Source organism: Cetorhinus maximus, chromosome 28 (assembly GCF_964194155.1).
Source record: "Cetorhinus maximus chromosome 28, sCetMax3.hap1.1, whole genome shotgun sequence".
In the NCBI taxonomy this organism is placed as follows: Eukaryota; Metazoa; Chordata; class Chondrichthyes; order Lamniformes; family Cetorhinidae; genus Cetorhinus; species Cetorhinus maximus.
In genome coordinates this window covers 5,139,684-5,155,016 of record NC_135906.1, presented here as the reverse complement: position 1 = coordinate 5,155,016, position 15,333 = coordinate 5,139,684, and the positions used below count along the sequence as shown (strand labels likewise).

The following is a 15,333-nucleotide window of genomic DNA, read 5'->3' as shown; positions in this document are numbered from 1 at the left end:
AACGAGGATGCTAGACAGCTCGTACAAAAGAAAGCAGGGCATCAGGAAACAACTCAACAGCAGCTGACGTAGTACTCTCCAGGTTCAGTGCAGGAGAAGCACTGGAATCAGTAAAAAGTAATGCCCCTACATGTCTGAACATACAACTTAGGAGCAGGAGTAGGCCACTGGGCCCCAAGAGCCTGCTCCACTACTCAGAAGATCATGGCTGATCCGATTGTAACCTCAACCCCACATTCCTGCCTACCAGCGATAACCTTCCAACCCCGCCTTGTTAATCTATCCAGCTCTGTCTTGAAAATATTCAAAGACTCTGTTTCCACCACCTTTCGAGGAAGAGAGTTCCAAGGACTCTCTACACTCTGGGAGAAACGCTGCTGACTTTGCCTTCCCTGTAGATGTGGAAGGACTTTAGCTGCATACCTGGTCAGCTGGCAAGCTCCACAGACCGATCGGCGCAGGCTTGGAGGGCCGAAGGGCCTGTTCCTGTGCTGTACTTTTTTTTCTTCTTTGTTCTTTGACTGCTCAAGCTGAAAGCAAAGACAAAAATACAGCAGGCCTCGATCGAAGAACTCCTCTGCGCTGTGAGCTAGTTGCTCACACGGAAACTCAGCTACAAAGACTCATGGATTGTCTCTCATGCCTGTCACGTGTTCTCCCTTGTGACTGAGTGTTTCTCGAAATTTTCCATTACCTGCCAGTTACACGACACATCTAGCGCAACCGTAGACAGCGACCTTTCTCCATTACGCCTTTGCCCCAAACTTTAGTGCGTCCCTCAGCACGTAGTCCTGGACCTTGGAATGTGCCAACTCTTTGCAATGGAAGACCAACAAGTTTCGGACAGCCAAAGAGTGTCTTTCACCGAGTGGATCCTCCGGCGGTAGTTGATGTTTGTCTCGGCGTGTGTCCCTGGGAACAGCCCCTGGAGCACAGAGTCCATACCTGTGTCACGGAACTGCTCGGGATGCACCTCGACAAGAACCACGGCCACTCTCTTCAGAGTTCTGGTGATGAGGCATTCTGCCAAATGACCCTGACGGTCTGTTCGGCGAACCGTCCGCCGGAATCCACCATCTCCTTTTCCCGCAGGGCCTCTAGGGTGATACGTGCTAACCACTGCCTGATGGACTTGCGGACAAAGGTGTTTCTCTGCATAAGTTTTTCCACACGGGGCAGGTGATACGGCACTTGGAGCGTTCCGCGGCAGGGTGGCCAGACCCATCCTTCGCAACACCAGGGACAGGTAGAACCTCAGCACGTAGTGACGCTTGGTGTTTGGGTCTACACACAGCTTGATACTGCCATACACAAAGGTGGCCATCAGGATGAGGGTGATGTTGGGCATGTTTTTTCCCCCTTCATCCAGAGTTTTTTTACATCATGTCCCTGCAAACAGGATCAACTTTTGACCTCCAGATAAAGCGGAAGATGGCTGGCGTGATCGCCACAGCGCAGGAGTGAGGAATGGGCCAGACCTGCGCCACGTACAGCAACACCTGTCCCTGGTGGAAAAATTTATGCAGAAAAACACCTTTGACCACAAGTCCATCAGGCAGTGGTCAGCACGTAACGTCCTAGAGGCCCTGAGGGAAAAGGAGAGGGTGGACCCTGTGGGATGGTTCCCCGAGCAGACTGTCAAAGTCATTTGGCAGAATGCCTCATCGCCAGAACTTTCCAACAAGCACCAAGACGTAGCTTGGCTGGTGGTGAGAAAGGCCCTCCCCGTCAGATCCTTCCTACACGCCAGGAGGCTCACCCCCTCTGCACGTTGCCCTCGAGGTGGCTGTGGTGGGGAAGAGACCGTTGTTCACCTCCTTGTGGATTGTGCCTTTGCAAAGAAAGTCTGGAGAGAGATGCAGTGGTTGCTGTCGAGGTTCATCCCGAGCAGTTCTGTGACACAGGACTCTGTGCTCTACGGGCTGTTCCCAGGGACACACACCGAGACAAACATCGACTGCAGCTGGAGGATCATCAACTCGGTGAAAGAGGCGCTTTGGTCTGCCCGAAACTTGTTGGTCTTCCAGCACAAAGAGTTGTCCCCGACCGATTGTTGCGGACTGGCACAATCCAAAGTCCAGGACTACGTGCTGAGGGACGCACTAAAGCTTGGGGCAGCTGCCGCAAAGGCGCAATGGGGAAGGGTCGCTGTCTAAGACCTTTCTACCACAGCGCACCGAGAGACTGGGAACTGTTTAGAGCCCCTCGGGCTGTACAGATCAAAATGAAAGGCTGTAAATGATTGTAATATTGTTTGTACTGATGCACCTGGTGATACATTTTGTAAAAGTTTAACCTGGATTGTACCCTTGTAATGTTGTTTTTGAAATGGTTTGGAATGTGATTGAAGATATTTTATGAATAAAGTATATTTTTACAAAAAAAAAAAAAATCTGTTCTTATTGTTTGTACTGATGCACCTGGTGATACATTTTGTAAAAGTTTAACCTGGATTGTACCCTTGTAATGTTGTTTTTGAAATGGTTTGGAATGTGATTGAAGATATTTTATGAATAAAGTATATTTTTACAAAAAAAAAAAAAATCTGTTCTTATCAGTTTAATATCTGATACGTCCCTTATCTGGGGACCATATATTAAATTGATTTTTGGAGCAGGGAGATGGAATAGGGGCTTGCTCCGTCCACTCCACGCATCGACCCGGTATTGCAGTATCTCTGGGAATGGTGCACCACCCCTTTCCAGGGGATTTTCAATGCTAAAAATAGTTTTCTTACAAACATCTGCTTTCTTTACTTTTCAACATGCACATCTTTCAAAACACAACTTTCTTTCTTTCTCACTCACCCGCACCATCTACACACAAAAAACACGCACGCTCACCCAACGCTCACAGACACCACTCTCATCTCACAAACACTCTACCTCACTCATACAAAAACATCTTTCACTTGCAAATACACCTCTCAAACACTCTCTCAGCTGCACCTTTCGCCTCACAACACTTTCAACCAGCTCTCTGCTGCCGCTCCCGCCCGCTGCTGCTGCTGCTGATACAGCAACAGTCAAAACTCACACCTCAAAGCTCACACACTTTACACAGCTACTCGGAAACGTCTACATCCACGTTCACACAATCCTTACACTGCACAAGGAGCCCATTCCGCCCGTCGTGACTGCACCAGCTCTCCCAATGAACATTTCACTTCGTGCCATTCTCCTGCCTTCTCCACGTAACCCAGCACATGCTTTCTTTTCAAATAATCATCTCATTCCCTCTTCAATTGAACCTGCCTCCGCCACGCTATCAGGCGGTGCATTCCAGACCCTGACCACTCGCTGCTCCTATCACTTTTGCTTCTTCTGCTAGTTACTTTAAACCTGTGCCCGCTCCTTCTCGATCCTTTCATCAGTGCAAGCAGTTTCTCCCTATCTACTCTCTCCAGATACCTCATGATTTTCAATACCTCTATCAAGTCTCCTCTCAGACTTCTTTTCCCCAAGGAATACAGTCCCAACTTCTCCAATCTTACTTCATAACTCAACTTCCTCGCCCCTGGAACCAAACTCGTAAACCTCTTCTGCACTCTCTCCAATGCCTTCACTACCCTCCTAAAATGCAAGTCAAAATGCAATCCATCAGAGTCAGCATGGCTTTATGAAGACTAAATCGTGTTTGACTAAATCGCTAGAGTTCTTTGAAGATGTGACAAGCAAAGTGGATAATGGCGATCCTGTAGATGTAGTATGTCTGGACTTCCAGAAGGCATTTGATAAGGTGCCGCACAAAAGATTAATACACAAGATAAGATCACACGCAGCTAAGGGTAATATATTTGCTTGGATAGAGCTTTGGCTAACCAACAGAAAGCAGAGAGTCAGGATAAATGGGTCTTTTGTGGATGGCAAGCTGTAACTAGTGGGGTGCCACAGGGTTCGGTCCTTGGGCCCCAACTATTTACTTGGATTCAGGAGTAGAAGGTACCATAGCTAAATTTGCAGATGACACCAAAATAGGTGGGAAAGTAAGTTGCAGTGAAGAAATGAGAAATTTACAAATGGATATGGACAGGTTAGGTGAATGGGCCAAAATTTGGCAGATGGAGTTTAACGTGGATAAGTGAGGTTATCCAGTTCAGCTCCTACAGGCAATGGTCACGGTGGTGGTCCCACGGGCCATCGATCTGGTCGGGCGGAAACGACTCTCGTTCCTCCGGCCTGGGTATTCTGCTGCGGGGAGGCAACTTCACCGTCTCCGAGGTCAAGGAGGTGGTGGGCGGGCGACTCCTCGTAGCAGACGTAATGTACAAGAACGCTCCACTCCGGTTAATTAACGTGTATGGCCCGTCACAAGGAGCTGAGCGGCTGGAGGTTTTTCAGCAGCTCCCACTGCTGCTGGCGACCTCCAGGCCGGTCATTCTGGGCGGGGACTTCAACTGCATCATCGATGCGGCTGGACGATCCGGCAGGGCCGGAAGCAGATTGGACGCTACGTCCAGATCCCTGATGGAAACAGTTAAGGATGCCAAGCTGCACGACGTCTTCAGCAACCCTGCAGACGGAGCGCAGCGTAGATACACCTGGTCGCGGCCAGACGGGTCCATTCGTTCCAGGATAGACTTCCTCTTTGTGTCCCGTGCATTCACAGTCAGATCCACCGAGGTCAAGCCGGTGTTCTTCTCTGACCACTGCATCCTACTGGCGGACTGCCACTTGGAGAAGGACCTGAGGGTGGGCAGGGGGGCATGGAAGCTATTCGTGCAACTGCTGACCCCAGAGAACATTGAGGAGCTCAAGAGGGCTTATGAAGGTTGGAGAACCATGAAACCCCTCTTTGAGTCCCTGACACACTGGTGGGAAGCGATCAAGGGAAACACCAAGAGGTTTTTCATCCTCAAAAGCATCCAGAAAGCTAGAAAGGAAGAGAGGGAAATGTCCCGACTCCAGAAAAACATGCAGAATCTGCTCCGGCTGCAGTCGGTGGGGGTCGATGTCAAGGAAGAACTCCAAGAGGTGAAGAGCCAGCAAGCCTCGCACTTTGCCTCCAAGAACATCTTCCGTTCCAGAGTCCGCTCCGTGGAGCAGGATGAGACGTGCTCACGTTTCTTCTTCCAAAAGGAACAGAGAGAGAGCTCTGTGATCAGCAGCCTGAATGAAGAAGACAGATCAGTAAAGTCAGCGCAGTCCGACATTTTGAGGATCAGCAAATCCTTTTATGCCGGATTTTATGACGTGAAGCCGACGGACAGCACGGCCTCCCAGTCCTCCTTGTCCTCTATCACGGAGGTCTTAGGCGACAGTACACGGGAGAGGCTGGACAAACCGCGAACTCCTGACGAACTGACTTAGGCCCTTGAGTCCTTCGAGAAGAGTAAATCTCCCCAGAAGCGACGGCTTGCCGGCGGAGTTGTATTGGGCTCTGTGGGACTGGATGGGCCCAGACCTGCTAGGGGTGTACGAGAGTATGCTCCTGGCCGGCAGTATGTCAGAATCCATGAGGAAAGGCATCATCACCCTCATGTACAAGCACAAGGAAGAAAGGGAGGAAATTAGAAATTGGCGACCCATTTCACTGTTGAATGTGGACTATAAGATTCTGTCCAAGGTCATCGCCAATCGGGTCAAATCCGCTCTGGAATTGGTGATACACCCTGACCAGACCTGCACTGTGCCGGGCAGGAAGATCTCTGACAGCCTGGCGCTGCTCAGGGATACGATTGCCTATGTGCAGGACAGGGGTGTGGACACCTGCCTCATCAGCCTGGATTAGGAGAAAGCCTTTGACAGAATATCGCACACCTACATGGTGGATGTGCTCTCAAAATGGGGTTTGGGGAGGGAATTCGCAATTGGATCCAGTTGGATCCTACTCTACACTAACATCAGTAGCGCAGTCTCAATCAATGGGTGGGAATCAGATAGCTTTCCAATTAAATCTGGAGTCAGGCAGGGCTGTCCTCTCTCGCCTGTTCTTTGCTGAGTCCATCAGGAAGGATCCGGGCATTAGAGGAGTTACGATCCCAGGCAGTGGAGGCACTCAGATCAAAGCCTCCCTGTACATGGACGATGTCGCCGTCTTCTGTTCTGATCCGCTGTCGGTGTGCAGACTGATCCACATCTGCGACCAGTTCGAACTGGACTCGGGAGCCAAGGTAAATCGTGGGAAGAGCGAGGCCGTGTTCTTTGGGAACTGGGCTGACCGATCCTTTGTCCCCTTCACCGTCAGTGCTGACGGCCTGAAGGTGCTGGGGATATGGTTCAGAGGGACCGGGGTATGCGTTAGAAACTGGAAGGATCCAGTGTCTATGGTGAAAAGGAAACTGGGAATCTGGGAGCGACGCTTCCTCTCCGTTGCGGGTAAGAACCTGGTCATCAGGTGTGAGGCACTCTCGCTGTTGCTGTACATGGCGCAGGTCTGGCCCATTCCAGACTGCTGCGCGACGGCAATCACCCGAGCCATCTTCCGCTTTATCTGGAGGTCGAAAATGGATCGTGTCCGCAGGGACGCGCTGTATAAGCCTCTAGATAAAGGGGGAATAAACGTGCCCAACATCGCCCTCACACTGATGGCCACCTTTGTGTGCGGCTGTATCAAGCTGTGCGTAGACCCTCGGTACGCAAACACCAGGTGTCACTACGTGCTGAGGTTCTACCTGTCCCCGGTTTAGCGAAGGATGGGTGTGGCCACGCTGCCGCGGAACGCTCCAAGTAGTTGGACCGTGCCGTACCACCTGTCCCTGGTGGAAAACTTTATGCAGAAGAACACCTTTGACCCCAAGTCCATCAGGCAGTGGTCGGCACGTAACGTCCTATAGGCCCTGCGGGGAAAGGAGATGGTGGATCCTGTGCGATGTTTCCCCGAGCAGACTGTCAAAGTCGTTTGGCAGAATGCCTCGTCTCCAGAACTTTCCAACAAGCACCAAGACGTAGCTTGGCTGGTGGTGAGAAATGCCCTCCCCGTCAGATCCTTCCTGAAGTCTCACCCTCTCTGCATGTTGACCTCGAGGTGGCTGTCGTGGGGACGAGACCGTTGTTCACCTCTTTGTGGAATGTGCGTTTGCAAAGAAGGTCTGCAGAGAGTTGCCGTGGTTTTTGTCGCGGTTCATCCCAAGCAGTTCTGTGACACAGGTCTCTGTGCTCTACGTGTTGATCCCAGGGACAGGGACGCACATCGAGACAAGCAGGTGGAGGATCATCTACTCGGTGAAAGACGCTCTTTGGTCTGCCCGAAACTTGTTGGTCTTCCAGTGCAATGAGTTGTCCCCAGCAGAGTGTTGCAGACTGGCTGGCACATTCCAAGGCCGAGGACTACGTGCTGAGGGACGCACTAAAGCTTGGGGCAGCCGCCACAAATGCGCAGTGGGGAACGGTCGCTGTCTAAGACCTTTCAGCCATAGTGCACCGAGGGACTGGGAAAGGTATAGACCCCTCGGCCTGAAAGACTCACATTGAATGTATGCAGTGAATATTACATTTATCACAATTGTATTGAAGCACCTCAGAGTGCAACATGATCTATGTAGATAACTTGAATACTATTGCACTGTCTGACTGCCTGTAATGAGCATGTTGAAATGTCTGTAATGTTCATTGATCGTATTGAAGCGTCGCAGGGTGCGACATGATCTATTTGAAAAACTGGAATATGATTGCACTTTTTGCGATGGCCATTTTGAAATGTTTTGTAATGTTCTTTCAGATATTTTATGGATAAGGTATATTTTTCCACAAAAAAACGACAACAGTTACAAAGAAAACCAACAGCAGCAACAACAGCTCTTCTCCACAGTCTGAATTAGAATTTCAGAGTCAGAAAACAGAGCAAAAAAACACGCAGCGTCCTGAAATGACAAACCTGAAATGAAAGTGTACTTAGTGTATCAAGCCTTTAAACTGCATTGCTGAAAACTCCTTCCTGCCTGCTAGTGCAACAAGATGCTGCAAAGTATATTACACAGCGAATCAGGCCTTCAGTCGTCTTGACTTGTGCAGCTCCAGTGACTTCAGGCCTCCAAAAGCAGGCCAGTATTTGAAAGGGCTCCTCTTGACAAGTGTAAGACCCTGATCAAACTAAATATTTTAATTTTCTTAACCAGTGAGATTGAACGAACCGTGATGCATGTCCAAGACAAAATAGAATATAAAGCAATGTAAAGTAAATTAATAACAAATTGAGAAAGTAAATATGGAACACAAAATATTTTAAAACTAGGGCACAGGTTAAAAACATGATCCTAATTTCTGTTGAACTGAATGAGGCGAGTCATTACAGTGCGTGACCGATTTGTTTAAGTGTGCGGGCCCATTAAACTTTTTGCACAGCCGCGCAAATTTAAAGGGGCTTATGTGGCGGTGTGTCTGTGAGGAAACCTCTCCTCATATCTTGTATCCCACTGTGAAACCGTCTTCAGCTCCCAAATTGCACTCAGACAATGTGCTACATTTGCATATTGTGCAGGAGTCGGGGGAGGGGTCATGGGGCTGCCCCTTGTCTCTGTACTTGAAATGGCAGCCAGGCAGCAACTGTAGTGCTTCCTCAAATCCAACCTGAAGAAAAGGCAAGACATGTTGGGTGCTGAGAGGGAGAAGCATTGCCACTTTAGGTTCTACTTGGATTTTACTGAGGTAAAAGGTGATTGAAAAAGTCAAGCCTTTCTCCCCTAGCAGTTACCACTGAGGACAGAAATAATACCGAGCGCTGATCTATCACCGAGCACTGAGGCCGGCCAAGGGGAGGCATCTGAAAGCTGCAGAGAGAGCAAGAAGCCAGGATGGACGACTGAGAATACTGGCTGAGATAGACAGCAAAAACTGTGACACAAGCTCAGGTAAGCGTGGTGTTTTGCAGTTCAAGTTCATCACTTTGTGACAGTATAGGTATTTTTCACTTTCCTAGGATAAGGCTGTTCCCTTTCTAGAAGTTAGAAACAGCCGTGCAGATGTATTTTCTGCGCTCCTTTGCTTGCCTGCTGAATAGGACTGATGGGAGGGGAAAAGGTGATTAAAAGAGAGCCGACATCATTGCAGGCTGGCAGATGGTGTGCTGTGCTGTGCACGCAGGTGGTTTTGTTGTTTGGCTTGTGTGTGACTTCTGGTTGAAGCTGAAAGATTTCTAAAATTTTGAAGGAAATAATCTTCGAGAAGGGGAGAAACATTTTCAACATTTTAACAGGATCTAAGGCTGTTCGCTGTGTCGTACCTGTACTTATCCTTGCTGCCACCTGCCTTCTCACTGCTGATCATCATCTTGTGTTATTATAATGATATAATGCATTGGACTTATTTACTGTGACTTCATAACATGACACATTTCCCTTCTGGTGATGTCATGCTGACATCCCGTAAAGGAAATAGACCAACAGTCAGCCCAAAAGAAGGCCCAATGCCAAGCAAAGGAAGCCCATAAACGAGGATGCTAGACAGCTCGTACAAAAGAAAGCAGGGCATCAGGAAACAACTCAACAGCAGCTGACGTAGTACTCTCCAGGTTCAGTGCAGGAGAAGCACTGGAATCAGTAAAAAGTAATGCCCCTACATGTCTGAACATACAACTTAGGAGCAGGAGTAGGCCACTGGGCCCCAAGAGCCTGCTCCACTACTCAGAAGATCATGGCTGATCCGATTGTAACCTCAACCCCACATTCCTGCCTACCAGCGATAACCTTCCAACCCCGCCTTGTTAATCTATCCAGCTCTGTCTTGAAAATATTCAAAGACTCTGTTTCCACCACCTTTCGAGGAAGAGAGTTCCAAGGACTCTCTACACTCTGGGAGAAACGCTGCTGACTTTGCCTTCCCTGTAGATGTGGAAGGACTTTAGCTGCATACCTGGTCAGCTGGCAAGCTCCACAGACCGATCGGCGCAGGCTTGGAGGGCCGAAGGGCCTGTTCCTGTGCTGTACTTTTTTTTCTTCTTTGTTCTTTGACTGCTCAAGCTGAAAGCAAAGACAAAAATACAGCAGGCCTCGATCGAAGAACTCCTCTGCGCTGTGAGCTAGTTGCTCACACGGAAACTCAGCTACAAAGACTCATGGATTGTCTCTCATGCCTGTCACGTGTTCTCCCTTGTGACTGAGTGTTTCTCGAAATTTTCCATTACCTGCCAGTTACACGACACATCTAGCGCAACCGTAGACAGCGACCTTTCTCCATTACGCCTTTGCCCCAAACTTTAGTGCGTCCCTCAGCACGTAGTCCTGGACCTTGGAATGTGCCAACTCTTTGCAATGGAAGACCAACAAGTTTCGGACAGCCAAAGAGTGTCTTTCACCGAGTGGATCCTCCGGCGGTAGTTGATGTTTGTCTCGGCGTGTGTCCCTGGGAACAGCCCCTGGAGCACAGAGTCCATACCTGTGTCACGGAACTGCTCGGGATGCACCTCGACAAGAACCACGGCCACTCTCTTCAGAGTTCTGGTGATGAGGCATTCTGCCAAATGACCCTGACGGTCTGTTCGGCGAACCGTCCGCCGGAATCCACCATCTCCTTTTCCCGCAGGGCCTCTAGGGTGATACGTGCTAACCACTGCCTGATGGACTTGCGGACAAAGGTGTTTCTCTGCATAAGTTTTTCCACACGGGGCAGGTGATACGGCACTTGGAGCGTTCCGCGGCAGGGTGGCCAGACCCATCCTTCGCAACACCAGGGACAGGTAGAACCTCAGCACGTAGTGACGCTTGGTGTTTGGGTCTACACACAGCTTGATACTGCCATACACAAAGGTGGCCATCAGGATGAGGGTGATGTTGGGCATGTTTTTTCCCCCTTCATCCAGAGTTTTTTTACATCATGTCCCTGCAAACAGGATCCACTTTTGACCTCCAGATAAAGCGGAAGATGGCTGGCGTGATCGCCACAGCGCAGGAGTGAGGAATGGGCCAGACCTGCGCCACGTACAGCAACACCTGTCCCTGGTGGAAAAATTTATGCAGAAAAACACCTTTGACCACAAGTCCATCAGGCAGTGGTCAGCACGTAACGTCCTAGAGGCCCTGAGGGATAAGGAGAGGGTGGACCCTGTGGGATGGTTCCCCGAGCAGACTGTCAAAGTCATTTGGCAGAATGCCTCATCGCCAGAACTTTCCAACAAACACCAAGACGTAGCTTGGCTGGTGGTGAGAAAGGCCCTCCCCGTCAGATCCTTCCTACACGCCAGGAGGCTCACCCCCTCTGCACGTTGCCCTCGAGGTGGCTGTGGTGGGGAAGAGACCGTTGTTCACCTCCTTGTGGATTGTGCCTTTGCAAAGAAAGTCTGGAGAGAGACGCAGTGGTTGCTGTCGAGGTTCATCCCGAGCAGTTCTGTGACACAGGACTCTGTGCTCTACGGGCTGTTCCCAGGGACACACACCGAGACAAACATCGACTGCAGCTGGAGGATCATCAACTCGGTGAAAGAGGCGCTTTGGTCTGCCCGAAACTTGTTGGTCTTCCAGCACAAAGAGTTGTCCCCGACCGATTGTTGCGGACTGGCACAATCCAAAGTCCAGGACTACGTGCTGAGGGACGCACTAAAGCTTGGGGCAGCTGCCGCAAAGGCGCAATGGGGAAGGGTCGCTGTCTAAGACCTTTCTACCACAGCGCACCGAGAGACTGGGAACTGTTTAGAGCCCCTCGGGCTGTACAGCTCAAAATGAAAGGCTGTAAATGATTGTAATATTGTTTGTACTGATGCACCTGGTGATACATTTTGTAAAAGTTTAACCTGGATTGTACCCTTGTAATGTTGTTTTTGAAATGGTTTTGAATGTGATTGAAGATATTTTATGAATAAAGTATATTTTTACAAAAAAAAAAAATCTGTTCTTATCAGTTTAATATCTGATACGTCCCTTATCTGGGGACCATATATTAAATTGATTTTTGGAACAGGGAGATGGAATAGGGGCTTGCTCCGTCCACTCCACGCATCGACCCGGTATTGCAGTATCTCTGGGAATGGTGCACCACCCCTTTCCAGGGGATTTTCAATGCTAAAAATAGTTTTCTTACAAACATCTGCTTTCTTTACTTTTCAACATGCACATCTTTCAAAACACAACTTTCTTTCTTTCTCACTCACCCGCACCATCTACACACAAAAAACACGCACGCTCACCCAACGCTCACAGACACCACTCTCATCTCACAAACACTCTACCTCACTCATACAAAAACATCTTTCACTTGCAAATACACCTCTCAAACACTCTCTCAGCTGCACCTTTCGCCTCACAACATTTTCAACCAGCTCTCTGCTGCCGCTCCCGCCCGCTGCTGCTGCTGCTGCTGATACAGCAACAGTCAAAACTCACACCTCAAAGCTCACACACTTTACACAGCTACTCAGAAACGTCTACATCCACGTTCACACAATCCTTACACTGCACAAGGAGCCCATTCCGCCCGTCGTGACTGCACCAGCTCTCCCAATGAACATTTCACTTCGTGCCATTCTCCTGCCTTCTCCACGTAACCCAGCACATGCTTTCTTTTCAAATAATCATCTCATTCCCTCTTCAATTGAACCTGCCTCCGCCACGCTATCAGGCGGTGCATTCCAGACCCTGACCACTCGCTGCTCCTATCACTTTTGCTTCTTCTGCTAGTTACTTTAAACCTGTGCCCGCTCCTTCTCGATCCTTTCATCGGTGCAAGCAGTTTCTCCCTATCTACTCTCTCCAGATACCTCATGATTTTCAATACCTCTATCAAGTCTCCTCTCAGACTTCTTTTCCCCAAGGAATACAGTCCCAACTTCTCCAATCTTACTTCATAACTCAACTTCCTCGCCCCTGGAACCAAACTCGTAAACCTCTTCTGCACTCTCTCCAATGCCTTCACTACCCTCCTAAAATGCAAGTCAAAATGCAATCCATCAGAGTCAGCATGGCTTTATGAAGACTAAATCGTGTTTGACTAAATCGCTAGAGTTCTTTGAAGATGTGACAAGCAAAGTGGATAATGGCGATCCTGTAGATGTAGTATGTCTGGACTTCCAGAAGGCATTTGATAAGGTGCCGCACAAAAGATTAATACACAAGATAAGATCACACGCAGCTAAGGGTAATATATTTGCTTGGATAGAGCTTTGGCTAACCAACAGAAAGCAGAGAGTCAGGATAAATGGGTCTTTTGTGGATGGCAAGCTGTAACTAGTGGGGTGCCACAGGGTTCGGTCCTTGGGCCCCAACTATTTACTTGGATTCAGGAGTAGAAGGTACCATAGCTAAATTTGCAGATGACACCAAAATAGGTGGGAAAGTAAGTTGCAGTGAAGAAATGAGAAATTTACAAATGGATATGGACAGGTTAGGTGAATGGGCCAAAATTTGGCAGATGGAGTTTAACGTGGATAAGTGAGGTTATCCAGTTCAGCTCCTACAGGCAATGGTCACGGTGGTGGTCCCACGGGCCATCGATCTGGTCGGGCGGAAACGACTCTCGTTCCTCCGGCCTGGGTATTCTGCTGCGGGGAGGCAACTTCACCGTCTCCGAGGTCAAGGAGGTGGTGGGCGGGCGACTCCTGGTAGCAGACGTAATGTACAAGAACGCTCCACTCCGGTTAATTAACGTGTACGGCCCGGCACAAGGGGCTGAGCGGCTGGAGGTTTTTCAGCAGCTCCCACTGCTGCTGGCGACCTCCAGGCCGGTCATTCTGGGCGGGGACTTCAACTGCATCATCGATGCGGCTGGACGATCCGGCAGGGCCGGAAGCAGATTGGACGCTACGTCCAGATCCCTGATGGAAACAGTTAAGGATGCCAAGCTGCACGACGTCTTCAGCAACCCTGCAGACGGAGCGCAGCGTAGATACACCTGGTCGCGGCCAGACGGGTCCATTCGTTCCAGGATAGACTTCCTGTTTGTGTCCCGTGCATTCACAGTCAGATCCACCGACGTCAAGCCGGTGTTCTTCTCTGACCACTGCCTCCTACTGGCGGACTGCCACTTGGAGGAAGACCTGAGGGTGGGCAGGGGGGCATGGAAGCTAAATGTGCAACTGCTGACCCCAGAGAACATTGAGGAGCTCAAGAGGGATTACAAAGGTTGGAGAACCGTGAAACCCCTCTTTGAGTCCCTGACACACTGGTGGGAAGTGATCAAGGGAAGCATCAAGAGGTTTTTCATCCTCAAAGGCACCCAGAAAGCTAGAAAGGAACAGAGGGAAATGTCCCGACTCCAGGAAAAGATGCAGAATCTGCTCCGGCTGCGGTCGATGGGGGTCGATGTCAAGGAGGAGCTCCAAGAGGTGAAGGGCCAGCAAGCCTCGCACTTTGCCTCGGAGGCCTCCAAGATCATCTTCCGTTCCAGAGTCCGCTCCGTGGAGCAGGATGAGACGTGCTCACGTTTCTTCTTCCAAAAGGTACACAGAGAGCGCTCTGTGATCAGCAGCCTGAAGGAAGAAGACGGCTCAGTAAAGTCATCACGGTCCGACATTCTGAGGATCAGCAAATCCTTTTATGCCGGACTGTATGACGTGAAGCCCACGGACAGCACGGCCTCCCAGTCCTTCCTGTCCTCTATCACGGAGGTCCTAGACCACAGTACGCGGGAGAGCCTAGACAAACCGCTAACTCCTGACGAACTGACTAAGGCCCTCGAGTCCTTCGAGAAGAGTAAAACCCCCGGAAGCGACGGCCTGCCGGCGGAGTTGTATTCGGCTCTGTGGGACTTGATCGGCCCAGACCTGCTAGAAGTGTACGAGAGTATGCTCCTGGCCGGCAGCATGTCAGAATCCATGAGGAAAGGCATCATCACCCTCATCTACAAGCACAAGGGGGAAAGGGAGGAAATTAGAAATTGGCGACCCATTTCACTGTTGAATATGGACTATAAGATTCTGTCCAAGGTCATCGCCAACCGGGTCAAATCCGCTCTGGAATTGGTGATTCACCCTGACCAGACCTGCTCTGTGCCAGGCAGGAAGATCTCTGACAGCCTGGCGCTGCTCAGGGATACGATTGCCTATGTACAGGACAGGGGTGTGGATACCTGCCTCATCAGCTTGGATCAGGAGAAGGCCTTTGACAGAATATCGCACACCTACATGGGGGATGTGCTCTCCAAAATGGGGTTTGGGGAGGGAATTCGAAATTGGATCCAACTGCTCTACACTAACATCAGTAGCGCAGTCTCAATCAATGGGTGGGAAACAGATAGCTTTCCGATTAAATCTGGAGTCAGGCAGGGCTGCCCTCTCTCGCCTGTCCTTTTCGTGTGCTGCATAGAACCCTTTGCCGAGTCCATCAGGAAGGATCCGGGCATAAGAGGAGTGACGATCCCAGGCAGTGGAGGCACTCAGGTAAAAGCCTCCCTGTACATGGACGACGTCGCCGTCTTCTGCTCGGATCCGCTGTCGGTGCGCAGACTGATGCACGTCTGCGACCAGTTCGAA

General features: G+C 50.0%; 1 protein-coding gene and 2 pseudogenes across 1 annotated transcript in view; 2 read left to right on the top strand and 1 right to left on the bottom strand.

The window, feature by feature from the left end:
* The window catches only part of LOC144668732 (uncharacterized), a 434,727-nt gene that overhangs the window by 9,353 nt on the left and 410,041 nt on the right, over positions 1-15,333 (bottom strand). The gene's annotated exons all lie outside the window — the stretch shown is intronic.
* Positions 2,521-2,697, top strand: LOC144669092 (U2 spliceosomal RNA; annotated as a pseudogene).
* LOC144669072 (U2 spliceosomal RNA) lies at positions 11,734-11,908 on the top strand (annotated as a pseudogene).